At 37.6% G+C, this 15,936-nt stretch overlaps 1 pseudogene; it reads left to right on the forward strand.

Annotated features, from left to right (window-relative positions):
- Positions 1 to 660: 660 nt before the first annotated feature.
- LOC117073541 lies at positions 661 to 1,151 on the forward strand (annotated as a pseudogene).
- The last annotated feature ends 14,785 nt before the right edge of the window (positions 1,152 to 15,936 follow it).

Genomic DNA, 15,936 nt, shown 5'->3' on the forward strand with positions numbered 1-15,936 from the left:
CTGCATCCAGGGTGACAGAGTGAGACCCTATCTCAAAAACAAAACAAAACAAACAAAAAATACCACCCAAGACTGAATAATTTCTTTTTTTTCTTGAGACGAAGTTTCGCTCTTTAGCCCAGGCTGGAGTAAAGTGGTGCAGTCTTGGCTCACTGCAACCTCCACCTCCCAGATTCAAGTGATTCTCCTGTCTCAGCCTCCTGAGTAGCTGGGATTACAGGCACCCACTACCATGCCTGACTAATTTTATATTTTTAGTAGAGATGGGATTTCGCCATGTCAGCCAGGCTGGTCTCAAACTTGACCTCAGGTAATCCACCCACCTCGGCCTCCTAAAGTGCTAGGATTACAGGCGTGAGGCACCGCCCCTGGCCAAGACTGGAAAATTTATAAACAAAGTTTAATTGACTCATAGTTCCACATGGCCAGGAAGGCCTCATGAAACTTACAATCACAGCAGAAAAGGAAGCAGGCACATCTTACATAGTGACAGGTGAGAAAGGCTGTGCAAGAGCAGGGAAAACTGCCTTATCTCTGATAAACATCATTGTAAAAATCCTCAAGAGAATACTAGAAAATCAAATTCAACAACACATTAAATACATCATTCAACTTCCTCTCAAGCTTGGCATTCAGTCGGTGGGGACCCACGGATTCGACATGCATGTCAAGATGTGTTATTTCTGTTTGGGGCCCATCTATCCTGGCCATGGCATGATGTTCATCCGCAATGATTGCAAGGTGTTCAGATTTTGTAATCTAAATGTCATAAAAACTTTAAAAAGAAGTGCAATCCTCGCAAAGTTAGGTAGACCAAAGTATTCCGTCTGAAAAGCAACTGGTAAAGAGCTTACAGTGGGTAGTTCGTTTGAATTTGAAAAACATAGAAATGAACCTATCAAATACCAGCGAGAGCTATGGAATAAAACTATTGGTGCAATAAAGAGAGTTGAAGAGATCAAACAGAAACACCAAGCTAAATTTATAATGAACAGATTGAAGAAAAAGAAAGAGCTACAGAATGTTCAGGATATCAAAGAAGTCAAGCAAAACATTCATCTTATCCAAGCCTTGCAGGCAAAGGGAAGCAGCTGAAAGAGAAAATGGTACAGCAGTTACAAGAGGATGTGGACATGGAAGACATTTCTTAAAAATCTCTGTAACCATTTATATACATTTGAAAATGTCCTTGGAGAATTGGAACTGCTAAATTATTGGTTTATTTTTTACATAAGGTCACCTAAATGAAAAGTGATTAAAATATATCTTTCCTACATTGTTATCTGTAAAACATCAGATATTACGGATGTCAGACTGCATCCAGTGTTAAATCTTCACTGATAGATGTACTTATTTAAATCATGAAAATTCTACTTATAACTATAGAAGTGAATTGTGAACGTAAAATGGTTATGCCATTTGGACAGTGGCACTAGGCAGCATTTGCAATAATAATAATGGCAAAAAGTCATGGCTAGTGATATATAAAAAATATTCTTTGCAGTAAAATATTCTCTTTATTAATGTTATAAAAGGGGGATATGGCCGGGCACTGTGGCTCACGCCTGTAATCCCAGCACTTTGGGAGGCAGAGGCAGGCAGATCACCTGAGATCAGGAGTTGGAAATCAGCCTGGCCAACATAGTAAAATTAAAATTAGTCTCTACTAAAACTACAAAAAATTAGCCAGGCGCAGTGGTGGGCACCTGTAATCCCAGCTACTCTGGAGGCTGAGGCAGGAGAATCACTTGAACGCAGGAGGTGGATGTTGCAGTTGGCCGAGATCGCCCCATTGCACTCCAGCCTGGGTGACAGAGTGAGACTTTGTCTCAAAAAAAAAAAAAAAGTGGGGGGCAGATACAAGGAACTAACAATTTGTATGACCGTGTCAAGTATTATTTTGATTTTAGTATACCCTGTTTTGGTTTATTTGCATCTTAGAAAGCATAATGGCATTGTTTGATGAAGTCTAATTATGCTGGACTGTTTTGACCTGATTTAACCATTCTGATAGATAATTGTGTAAGTTGGGGATGAGAACTGAATAATCTTTGCCTGGAATGGCACTACACTCTAGAATTTTCACTTTGGAGGATATTCAGTTCTAACTTGTGATTCCTGGTAGAACAAACTTTATTCTTCTAGCCTGGCAATGATCTAGAAGCAGAGGAATCCCAGTGCCTTTTAAAAGTTATTATGTGGTTTTCTTTAAAAAAAAAAAAAATCCTGTTTTTGTAAAGTAGAATTTATGGGTACAACATCTGTTCATTATTTGCACATAAAATAAAACCATTTTAAAAGTAAAAAATAAATTAATTAAATAAATAAATAAATAAAAAGATCATTTATCATGACCAACTGGAATTTGTTTGAGGGATAAAAAGATGGTTCAACATACACAAATCAATCAACGTGATACATTATATGAACATAATCGAAGACAAATCCTTATGAATATTTTAAGTAATGCTTAAAATACATGTGATAAAATTTAACATTGCTTCATAAGAAAACCCTAAAAAAAATAGGTATAGAAAGAACATATTTCATCATGACAAAGGCCATATATGATAGAACCACGTCTCAAATATATTAAATGGGGAGAAACAAAGTCTTTCCTCTAAGATTTGGAACAAAAGAAGGATGCTTACTTTCACCACTCTAATTCAACATAGGGAAGCTGTAGCTACAGCAATCAGACAAGAGAAAGAAATAAAGGGCATTTAAATAAGGAAGAAATAAATGAAAGTAATATTGTGTGCAGATGATATAATCTTATATTTGGAAAACCTAGTCTCCATCAAAACAAACTATTAGAACTAATTAAAACATTTAGTAAAATTGCAGCACACAAAATCAACATACAAAATGTAGTAGCATTGTGGCCTGGCACGGTGACTCAAGTCTGTAATCCCAGCACTTTGGGAGGCCAAAAGGGGCAGATCACTTGAGGTCGGAGTTCGAGACCAGCCTCGCCAATATGGCAAAACCCTGTCTCTATGAAAAATTCAAAAATCAGCTGGGTGTGGTGACAGATGCCTATAATCTCAACTACTTGGGAGGCTGAGGCAGGAGAGTTGCTTGAACCCAGGAGGCAGAGGCTGCAGTGAGCTGAGATCACACCACCGCACTCCAGCCTGGGTGAAAGAGCAAGACTCTGTCTCAAAATAACAATAATAATAATTATTATAATTATAATAATTATAATAGTAAAAACTCCATCTCAAAAAAAATTAGTAGCATTTCTAAATTCCAAAAGTGAATAATTTGAAAAAGAAAACAAGCATGTCATCCCATTTACAATAGCAACAAATAGAGAGAAATACCCAAGAATAAACTAAACCAAAGAAACAAGAAGATCTCTATAATGAAAACTATAAAACAGGAGAATGGAAAGATACTCTATTTTTATGGACTGGAAGAAACAATACTGTTAAAATGTTCCTATTACCCAAAGCAATGTAGAGATTTGATGCAATTTGTATCAAAATACCATGACATTTTTCACAGAAACAGAAAAAAAGATTCCCAAATTTATATTGAACAATAGACCCAGAACAACTAAAGCCATCATGAGCAAAAGGACAAAATCAGAAATTACATTATCTGACTTCAAATTATACTACAGAACTATGGTAACCCAAACAGCATAGTTCTGGTATAAAATCAGACACATAGACCAACAGAACAGAATAGAGAACTCGGAAAAAAATGTGTATATCTACAGTGAACCTATTTTCAACAAAGGTGCCAAGAACATACATTGGCAAAGGGACAGTCTTGTCAATAAATGATGCTGAGGAAAAAAATATCCATATGCTGAAAAATAAAACTAGGCCTCTATTTCTTGGCATATACAAAAATAAAAGCAAAATGGGCTAAAGACTTAGATCTAAGACCTGAAACTATGAAGCTACTAAAAAATCCCAAAACATTAGGGAACCTCTCCAGGACACAGGACTGATCAAAAATTTCTTGAGTAGTACCTCACAAGCACAGGCAACCAAGCAAAAATGAACAAATAGGGATGGGCACGCTGGTTCATGCCTGTAATCCTAGCACTTTGGGATGCTGAGGTGAGTGGATCACCTGAGGTCAGGAGTTCAAGACCAGCCTGGCCAACATGGCAAAATCCCATCGCTACTAAAAATACAAAAATTAGCCGGCCACGGTGGCACACACCTGTAATCTCAGCTACCTGGGAGGCTGAGGAAAGAGAATCGCTTGAACCTGGGAGGCGGAGGTTGTACCACAACCTGGGAGGCGGAGGTTGTACCACAGCTGAGACTGCGCCATTGCACTCCAGCCTGGGCAACAAGAGCAAAACTCTGTCTCAAAAAAAAAAAAAAAAAGGAACAAACAGGATCACAGCAAATTAAAAAGCTGCTGCACTGCAAAGAAAACAATTAACAAAGTGAAGCGAACACCCACAGTATGGGAAAACTATTTGCATAGTATCTATATGACTAGTGACTAATAACAGGAATATATAAGGTACTTAAAAATGCTATGGAAAAAATGCAATAATTCCATTAAGGTTGGATAAAATGATTGTTTCTCAAAGGAAGACATACAAATGACAAACAGGTATATAATAAGGTGCTCAGCATCATTGATTGTCAGGGAAATGCAAATCAAAACTACAATGAGGTATCATCTCACTCCAGCTAAAATGACTTTTCCCCAAAAGACAGGCAATAATACATGTTGCTGAAAGTGTGAAGAAAAGTGAACTCTCATACACTGTTTCTGGGAATATAAATTAGTGCAGTGACTATGAAGTACAGTATAGAGTTTCCTTAAAGAACTAAAAATAGGACTATCATATGATCCGGCATTCACACTTCTAGGTATATATACTAAAAAATAAAAATAATTAGTATACCGAATAGATATCTGGCCTCCCATATTTATTGCAGCACTATTCCCAATAGCAAAGTTTTGGGATCCACTTAAGTTTGCATCAACAGAGAAATGAATAAAGAAAATATACTACATACACACACACAATATAGTACAACTTAGCCATGAAAAATGAGATCCTGTCATTTACAACAAAGTGGATAGAATTGGAGGATATTATATTAAGTAAAATAAGCCAGGTACAGGAATACAAAAACTGTATGTTCTCACTTATTTGTGGGATCTAAGAATTAAAACAACTGAACTCATGGAGATAAAGAGTAGATTATAGTTATCAGAGGCAGAGAAGGGTAGTGAGGAGGGATGATTAATGAGTACAAAAATGTAATTAGAATGAATAAGAGCTAGTATTTGATAGCACAACAGTGTGACTACAGTCAGCAATAACTTATTGTATGTTTCAAAATGACCAAAAAAGTATAATTGGAATATTCATGATACAAAAAAATAGTAAATGCTGGAGGTGATGTATATCTCATTTACCCTGGTGTCATTATTAAACACTTTAGGCCTGTAAAAAAAAAAAAAAAACTCAAGAAACACATTAACATATACACTTACTATGTATCCACACAATTAAAAAATAAAAAAAGATCTATTTACCAGGAATCCATAACAGTTATATAAATTCACATATTTATGTGTGTATATTACACCAAATATTGACAGAAGTGAAGCAAGAAATACATAGCAACACAATAATTGTGCACTTCTAGACTAGACCTCACTTTCAATAATGAATAGAAAAATCAAATATAAGGTCAATAACAAAAACCAGAAAACTTGAACATTATAGGCAAATAGACCTAACAAACATGTACAAAACTCTCCAGTCAAAACTGGCAGAATCCATAATATTCTCAATTGCACATGGCAAATTCTATTAGGATACATAACAAGACATACGAAATTGTAAAAGACTGAAATCATGAAATATATCTTCTCTGACCAAAATAAAATGAAACTAGATATTAAAAGAAGAAAAAGTGGCAAATCCAAAATTACTTGGAATTATTTAAACACATGCTTGAACATATTTTTGTTCAAAGGTAAAATAATTTAATATTTTTAAGATTTTAATACTACCAAGAGTTATGTACAACTTCAACTTTATATCTATCAAAACCCCAATGGTACTTTTTTGCAGAAATATTTTTAGAATCCTAAAATTTCTTTTAGGGACAATGACTAGGTAAGCATTCCCAAAAAAACAAGAAGAAAGAGGCATTACACTTCCTGATTTCAAAACATATAACAAAGCTACAGAAATAAAAACAAGGTGGTACTGACATAAAGACAGATAATTGTATAAGGGAACAGAATAGAAAGCCCAGAATAGAAAGCCCTTTTGCATGTGATCAACTGAACTTCCACAATGTTGCCACAATCACCCAATGGGGAAAGAAGAATCTTTAACAAATAATGTTGAAAACTGAATATCTTCATTAAAAACACCACAAACTTGGATCCTTTCCTTTCTCCAGATACAAAACAATCTTTTATATGGATTAACTAAACATAAAAAACATAACTAACGAAATTCTTAGAAAAAATATAGGAGAAAATATGACATCAGTCTTGGCATTTGTTTATGTATGGAATTAAATGTATAAGTAACAAAGAGCAGAAAAATGGGAGTATATCAAATTCCAAATTTCTACACATTAAAGGAAATGGTGAAGTAGAAAAAGGTAAAAATATTTGCAAATCACGTATTTGATTGGTATTAGTATCAAGAACATATAAACAATTCCTAAAACTCAACAACAAAAAAAGAAGAACAAAATTAAAAATGAGAATAAAATTGAACTGAAACTTCTTGAAAAATATGCAAATGGCCAATAAGCATTTGAAAGGATGATTTACAAACGTGCAAAGCAGAATACAATGAGATATTATCTCACACCAATTAGAATAATCACTACAAAAAAATCTGTCAAGAATGTGGAGAAATGAGAGAGAATATTTGTAATCTGCTGGTGGGGAAATAGGACTCTGCCAGTATAAAAAACAATATGGAGGTTTTTCAAAAAATTAAAAATGGAATTGTCATAGCATTCAGCAATTCCACATCTAAGTATGCATACAAAATATAAGCACATAACCTGGAAGAGATATCTTCACACACACAATATTTGTTTATTACAGCAATGTTTACAAAATCCAAAAGGTAGAAGCAACCTAGATGTCCCCAATGAGCAATTAAAAAATGCGGTGTATACAAATATATATATGCCAAATATATATACACACATATGTGCACTATAGTGAGTATATATATATACACACACAACATATGTATACACAATACACACAATAGTGTAATTCAGCCTTTAAAAAGGAAATTTGATCACATTCTCTAAGAATAAATCTTGAGAATGTTAACTGAAATAAGCCAGTAACGAAGTGACAGATAGTGTATGATTTCATTTTTATGAAATATGTTAGTAGTCAAATAGAAACATAAAGTAGAATGGCATTAGTCAAGGGGTAGAGAGAAGGTGAAACAGGCAGTTGTTATATAAAGGGTATTGAGTTTTAGTGTTGCAAGATGTAAACATTCTAGAGGTCTTTTGCATAAAAAATGTGACCATACATAACACAACTGAAACATACACTTAAAAAGATCGAGGCCGAGGTGGTTGGATCACCTGAGGTGGGGAGTTTGAGACCAGCCTGGCCAACATGGTGAAACCCTGTCTCTACTAAAAATACGAAAAAATTAGCTGGGCATGGTGGTGCACGCTTGTAATCTCAGCTACCCGGGAGGCTGAGGCAGGAGAATTGCTTGAACCCAGGAGGTAGAGGCTGCAGTGAGCCAAGATTGTGCCACTGCACTCCAGGCTGGGCGACGGAGCAAGACTCCATTTCAAAAAAAAAAAAAAAAAAAGATTTAAGATGGTAAATTTGATGTTATGTTCTTTACCACAATATTTTTCTTAAAGAATAACTAAAAAAATCAGTTATAAAGCTATCAAAAAATCACCTTCAAGTCACAAAAGTGTTTCACATAGATAAAATATAGATTCATCAATAAACACATCGTAAAATTAAGATGATTTTCCTGACTACTCACCTAGACAAGATAAAAAAACATAAAATATCAGCCAAGAAAAAACATATAAGATAAGCTGTGAACAAAGTTGGGGTCATATTTATAGACACAACATGCACATTCACACGTGCAATTTAAGAATGACAGCTATCTGACTGATTCATTTCCTTTTTTTTTTTTGAGGTGGAGTCTCGCTCTGTCGCCCGGACTGGAGTGCAGTGGCCAGATCTCAGCTCACTGCAAGCTCCGCCTCCCGGGTTTACGCCATTCTCCTGCCTCAGCCTCCCGAGTAGCTGGGACTACAGGCGCCCGCCACCTCGCCCAGCTAGTTTTTGTATTTTTAGTAGAGACGGGGTTTCACTGTGTTAGCCAGGATGGTCTCGATCTCCTGATCTCGTGATCCCCCCGTCTCGGCCTCCCAAAGTGCTGGGATTACACCGCGCCCGGCCAACTGATTCATTTTCTAATTAAGCCCCACATTGACTTAAATTGCACATATAGAGTTGCAAATTGTCATCCAAAGTTATAATGCATAAGTAAAACCAAAAACACAATAAACTGATGTCAAGGAATCTATCCTAAAAGAGAAACCCAGTAATATGAATTGTACAACAAAAATAAGAGAAATATTTACCCACAAAATTCTGTATGCTACATTGATGTACTATTAAGAAATAATTTTGCTAGATAACTACAGTGTTCAAATGTGCTTGTGCACTTCTGGAGTGGACACATTTGCAATAATTGCTGTCTACTGTATGGCAGTAAGTTTTTTTTTCTTTTTTATACTTTTTTTGTGAGACAGAGTCTTACTCTGTCACCCAGGCTGGAGTGCAGGGGCACCAGCTTGGCTCACTGCAACTGCCGCCTCCTGGGTTCAAGTAATTCTCCTGCCTCAGCCTCCCAAGTAGCTGGGATTACACGTGCGTGCCACCATGCCTGGCTAATTTTTGCATTTTTAGTAGAGACGTGCTTTTACCATGTTGAGTAGGCTGGTCTCAAAACTCCTGACCTCAAGTGATCCACCTGCCTCGGCCTCCCAATTTGCTGGGATTACAGGCTTGATAGCCACCGCGCCTGGTCCTTTTTATTCTTTCTTTCTTTTCTTTCTTTCTTCTTTCTCTCTCTTTCTCTTTCTTCCTGGTTTTCTTTCTTTCTCTCGCTCTCTCTCTCTTCTCTCTCTCTCTTTCTATCTCTTTCTTTCTTTCTTAACATGTATGAGACCAATCATCCCTGGTTGCTACAGGAGAATAACAGGTATAGTTAAGAAACAACTTTATTTTATTTATCTTTTTTTGAGATGGAGTCTCGCTCTGTCGCCCATGGTACAATCTCAGCTCACTGCAACCTCCGCCTCCCAGGTTCAAGCAATTCTCCCGCCTCAGTCTCCCAAGTAGCTGGGATTACAGGTGCCTGCCACCATGCCTGGCAATTTTTTGTATTTTTAGTAGAGATGGGGTTTCACCATGTTGGCCAGGCTGGTCTTGAACTCCTGACCTCAGATGATCCACCACCTAGGCCTCCCAAAGTGCTGGGAACACAGGCATGAGCCACCATGCCCGGCCAAGAAACAACTTTATTTTGAGCACAGGAAATGACAACAGCACTTAACAGCTATATCATAGTCTAAATCCTGCTTTGGCAGTAAAATTTTCCAGAAAATGCACTCCAGTCATTAAGAAAATGCTCTAATAAGAAATAGCATTTAAAGACAGTAAAGATAATTTGTTACCATTAATATACTGATGCTATTTTTACACAAAATTAAAAGTCTGCAATTCAGTCTTTAGAAGCAAAAAAAAAAAAAAAAAACCGTTAGACGTCTAAATAAAGTAAAAATGTATATGTTGAAATATGAGTCACTGGCATATAAAATAAAAATTTTGGAATAAATTATATAATAATTTAGATATAGGTTGAGAAAATGAAAATCTTGATTTATTTTTGGCTACTATAAAACTTACAAATGAACATTTTAATAAATAAGGAGTGCCTAGTATCTAATAAACTTCTTACATAACATGTAAATTACAGTACATTGTTCTGAACGTTTGAATCTAAAATTATAGACAAGTTTGAGAGAGAGAAAAATAGAAAGTGAAACCTTATTGGGAGAGTGACATCAGCAAGAATGTGGAAATAGGGGGGCATTCTTGTTTATCCTGCCAGGGCAACAATAATTTTACTGCCATCTATGGACAAAAGTGCCTTTATGAGAGTTTTGGGATCCAGAGAGAGTATTGTTACACCCTGCAAAAGCCCAAAACTGAGGAGGGCTGTATTGGGAAGGCAGGCCCTCATTCAGGTGGCAAACTTGAGGGCTCCTTATCTTGGTTACAGACCAGAAAATGACTCACTCAACTTGGTCACATTGAGTATTCTGAAGTGACTCTGTAATCATCTCTGATGTCTCCTAGGCACCGTCTAGAAGCAGTCCTTCCCAGAGGCCTCAGGACACTCAGTCATGGTCATGGAGGGGGGCCTACAGAACTTGGCCTTTAGTCTTTACTGTGACCTCTGAAGCAGGTCTGTGACTCAGTTTTAGCCATTTTAGCCACAGTTCATGGACAGTCCTGCCTACTTGCGAACCTACACAGAGACCTGAGGAAATCCTCCCAGGTACTCAAAAGGAGCCACACGCACCTACACATCTTGTAACAGGCCTACCTTATGTGAACCCAACTACAGAACCCTGCCCTGGTATCTGCCCTACAAAACAAAGTTCTGAAAGCAAAGTCTGCTCAAAATAAGAAAGGATTTACAAGAAGACTACATTATGTCTAATTCAAATACTTCTATTTTAACATATTACTGAAAATCCTAAGTAGAACAATTTGGCAAGAAAATTAAAAAAGCCATCTGAAATAAAAAGAAAAAAGAAAAATGTCACTGTTTGTAGATGACAAACTCTTATATACAGAAAACAAGAAAACAATAAACAGCTGGTGCAGTGGCTCACGCCTGTAATCCCAACACTTTGGGAGGCCGAGGTAGGTGGATCACCTGGGGTTGGGAGTTCGAGACCAACCTGACCAATATGGAGAAACCCAGTCTCCACTAAAAATACAAGACTAGCTAGGCATAGTGGTGCATGCCTGTAATCCCAGCTACTTGGGAGGCTGAGATAGGAGAATCGCTTGAACCCTGAAGGCAGAGGTTGCCAGGAGCCAAGATCACGTCATTGCACTCCAGCCTGGGAAGCAAGAGCGAAACTCCAGCTCAAAAAAAAAAAAACAAAAAAAAAAAAAACCACGATAAATAGTACACCAAAAAGCTATTTAACGTAATAAATGTATGCAGTAAATTAGCAGAATATAAAATTGGCATATAAATATCAATTGTGTTTTCATATACTAACAACAAACTATTCAATGAAAAAGAAAAAAAATCTCATTTAAAATAGCATCGAGGCTGGGTGCGGTGGCTCACACCTGTAATCCTAGCACTTTGGGATGGCGAAGTGGGCGGATTGCCTGAGCTCAGGAGTTCGACACCAGCCTGGGCAACATGGTGAAACCCCATTTCTACTAAAATACAAAAAAATTAGCTGGGCCTGGTAGCATGTGCCTGTAGTCCCAGCTACACAGGAGGCTGAGGCAGAAGAATTGCTTGAACCTGGGAGGCGGAGGTTGCAGTGAGCCGAGATCATGCCACTGCACTCCAGCCTGGGTGACAGAGCGAGACTCCACCTCCAAAAAAAATAAAAAATAAAATAAATTTAAAAAGCATCAAAATAATACATTTCTTAGAAAGAAATTAAACAAACCAGGTAAAAGACATTTATGATGAAAAATAAAATATATAATAAAAATTGGAGAATACATAAATGTAAAAGTGTGCCACATTTATAGATTGGAAGAATAAATATTGTTAAAGTTTTCACACTATCCAGAGCAATCTATAGATTCAATGAATTTCCTTTCAAAATTCTAGTGACCTATTTCACAGTAATAGAAAATAAAAGCTTAAAATTTATATGAAACTCTAACAGACTTTGAATGGCTAAAGCAATCTTGAGAAAGAAGAAAACAGTTGAGGGCATTATAGTTTCTGATTTCAAACTATATTTCAAGACTACAGTAATAAAAACATGATGGTATGCACATAAAAGTGGACAAAAGAACCTATGGGGCCGGGCGCGGTGGCTCAAGCCTGTAATCCTAGCACTTTGGGAGGCCGAGACGGGCGGATCACGAGGTCAGGAGATCGAGACCATCCTGACTAACACGGTGAACCCCGTCTCTACTAAAAACTACAAAAAAAAAAAAAAAAAAAAAAAAACGAGCCGGGCGAGGTGGCGGCGCCTGTAGTCCCAGCTACTCGGGAGGCTGAGGCAGGAGAATGGCGTGAACCCGGGAGGCGGAGCTTGCAGTGAGCTGAGATCCGGCCACAGCACTCCAGCCTGGGTGACAGCGCGAGACTCCGTCTCAAAAAAAAAAAAAAAAAAAAAAAAGAACCTATGGAACATGGTAGAGGGCCCAGAAAAGAAACCTATTCATATTAGGTCAGTTAATCTTCAATAAGGGTACTAAGAATGCACAATGCAGAAAGTATAGTCTCTTCAATATTTGGTGCTAAATAAATGGATATCTGCAAGCAAAAGCATGGCATTAGACCGTTTTTCTTAAATTATGCCCCAAAATTAACTCAATATAAAATAAAGACTTAAATAAAACACAAATCCTTTAAAATCCAGAAAGAAAACATATGGTAAACCTCCTCTATATTGGTCTTGACAGTAATTTTTTGGGAAATGGTACCAAAAGTACAAAAACAAGAGCAAATATAAACAACTTGTACTACATCAAACTTAAAAGCTTCTAAATAGAATACGACAAGAAAAATCACAAGATGGGAGATAATATTTGCAAACCATATATCTGTTAAGTGGTTAATATCCAAAATATATAAATAACTCATACAAACCAAAGGTGAAAACAACAATAATAAATATAATAATAATAACCCAATTTAAAAATAGGTAAAGGAGGCCCAGCACGGTGCCTCACGCATGTAATCCCAGCACTTTGGGAGGCTGAAACGGGCGGATCACGAGGTCAGGAATTTGAGACCAGCCTGACCAATATGGTGAAACCCCATCTCTCCTAAAAATACAAAAATTAGCCAGGCGTGGTGGCACATGCCTGTAACCCCAGCTACTCAGGAGGCTGAGGCAGGAGAATCACTTGAACCCGTGACGTGGCGGTTGCAGTTGAGCTGAGATTGCACCATTGCTCATGCCTGTAATCCCAGCACTTTGGGAGGCCGAGGAGGGTGGATGTCTCTGTCTCTATTAAACCCTGTCTCTACTAAAAATGCAAACATTATCCCATGTGGTGGTGCGTGACTATAATCTCAGCTACTTGGGAGTCTGAGGCAAAAGAATCACTTGAACCCGGGAGGCAGAGGTTGCAGTGAGCCAAGATCATGTCACTACACTCCAGCCTGGGCGACAGAGTGAGACTCTGTCTCAAAAAATAAAAAAATAAAAATAAGTAAAGGAATAAATTTTTTTAGTAAAGACATACAAATGGCTAACAGATATGTGAAAAGCTGCTCAACATGACCAATCATCAGGCAAATGCAAATTAAAATCATGATGAGCTATCACTTCACACTTGTCAAGATGGCTAATATAAAAAAAAATGAGACATGTATGTTACTCAGGTAATGAATATCCTAAAAGCGCTAATTTCACCACTCTGCCATCTATTCATGTAATAAAATTACACTTGTGCTCCCAGAGTTTATACACAAAAAAAGAAAAATATATAACATTTTGAAAAGGGTGTGAAAAAAATTCTGTACTCTGTTAATGAGTTATATATAAATTGGTAGTCATTACAAAAATCAATATGGAGATTATTTAGGAAAAAACCCCACAGAACTACCATACATCAGTCCCACTTCTGTGTGTATAATCTATAGAAATAAAATTAGTATACTGAGTATTTAGATCCCCATATTTCTTGAAGCATTATTCAAAATTGCCAAGATATAAAAACAATCTAAATGTTGTTGAATGCTTAATGGATCAAGAAAACATGTTGTATATATACTCAACGAAGTATTATTTAGTCAGTCTGACAACATGGATAAACCTGAAGAAAAACATGCTAATTGAAATAGGAAGATACAAATATTTCTTATTTGTCTCACGTGTATGACGAATCTAAAAGGTTGAACTCCTAGACGTGGGGAGTACAAAGGTGGATACCAGAGCCAAGAGGTAGGGAAAATGGAAGATGTTGTTTAAAGGGTACAAACTTTTTGTTATAAAATAAGTAAGGTTTGTGAATCTAATGTACAGCATCATGATTATAGTAGATAATAATGTTTTTGTATACTTGAATACAATAAAGTAAACTATGTAAGATGATACATGTATTCATTAACTTTATTGAATTAATTATTTCACAACTGACCGGGCACAGTGGCTCACGCCTGTAATCCCAGCACTTTGGGAGGCCAAGGTGGGCGGATCACCTGAGGTCAGGAGTTTGAGACCAGCTGGGCTAACATGGTGAAATCCGGTTTCTACTAAAATTACAAAAATTAGGCTGGGCGCAGTGGCTCACACCTGTAATCCCAGCACTTTGGGAGGCCAAGGCAGGCGGATCACCTGAGGTCAGGAATTCGAGACCAGCCTGGCCAACATGGCAAAACCCCATCTCTACTAAAGCTACAAAAATTAGCCAGGTGTGGTGGTGGGCGCCTGTAATCCCAGCTACTCAGGAGGCTGAGGAAGGCAGAATTGCTTGAACTCAAAAGGCAGAGGTTGCAGTGAGCTGAGACGTGCACTCCAGCCTGGGTGACAGAGCAAGATTTCATCTCAAAAAAAAAATTAGCGTGCCTTGTAATCCCACCTACTGGGGAGGCTGAGGCAGAAGAATCGCTTGAACCTGGGAGGCAGATGTTGCAGTGAGCCGAGATCACGCCATTGCACTCCAGTTTGAGCAATAAGAGTGAAACTCTGTCTCAAAAAAACCAAAAATTATTTCACAATTTATACACATATTAAATGCTCATTTAATATGGGCACAGGATGGGCATGGTGGCTTATGCCTGTAATCCCAGCACTTTGGTGGGGCCAAGGTAGGCACATCACTTGAGATCAGGAGTTTGAGACTAGTGTGGGCAACATGACAAAATTCCATCTCTACAAAACTAAACTAAAATAAAATAAAATAAAGCCAGGCGTGGTGGCTTCCACCTGTACTCCCAGCTATTTGGGAAGCTAAGGTGGGAGGATCAATTGAGCTTAGGGGATTGAGGTTGCAGTGAGGCATAATCACACCAGAGTATTCCAGCCTGGGTAACAGAGCCAGACTCAGTCTCAAAAAAATCACCATATTGTATACAATAGTTATCCAATATTTATTTGCAGAAAAATCTAAGCCAGGCGCAGTGGCTCACGCCTGTAATCCCAGCACTTTGGGAGGCCGAGGCGGTCAGCAGTTCCAGACCAGCCTGGCCAACATGGTGAAATCCCGTATCTACTAAAAGCTGAGCAAGGCGGTGGGCACCTGTAGTCCCAGCTACTCGGAAGGCTGAGGCAGAAGAATCGCTTGAACCCAAGAGGCGGAGGTTGCAGTGAGCTGAGATTGTGCCACTGCACTCCACCCTGCACAACAGAGCAAGACTCTGTCTAAAAGAAAAAAGAAAAGAAAAGAAAAGAAAAACAAAGAAAATAGAGAGTAAAAAGAACTGGCTCTGATGTATATGAGTGACTGGAGTTGTCCAGTAAAAAATTTTTAACACAGAAATACTCTCTAATTTATTCTCTAATGCTGAAGAAGAACGGCAAAAAATCCACTAAACCAGAGTAGTGAGTATGCTTTTGTGGATGAGGCAGCATAAAATTTAGCGCATTAACCCATGCATATATTTTTTTACTGATATATTTACATTATACAGGCTAAGTTGTGATTTTTTTTTTTTTTAATTTTTTGAGACGG

Source organism: Trachypithecus francoisi, unplaced genomic scaffold (genome assembly GCF_009764315.1).
Source record: "Trachypithecus francoisi isolate TF-2019V2 unplaced genomic scaffold, Tfra_2.0 Lachesis_group4, whole genome shotgun sequence".
Lineage (NCBI taxonomy): Eukaryota > Metazoa > Chordata > Mammalia > Primates > Cercopithecidae > Trachypithecus > Trachypithecus francoisi.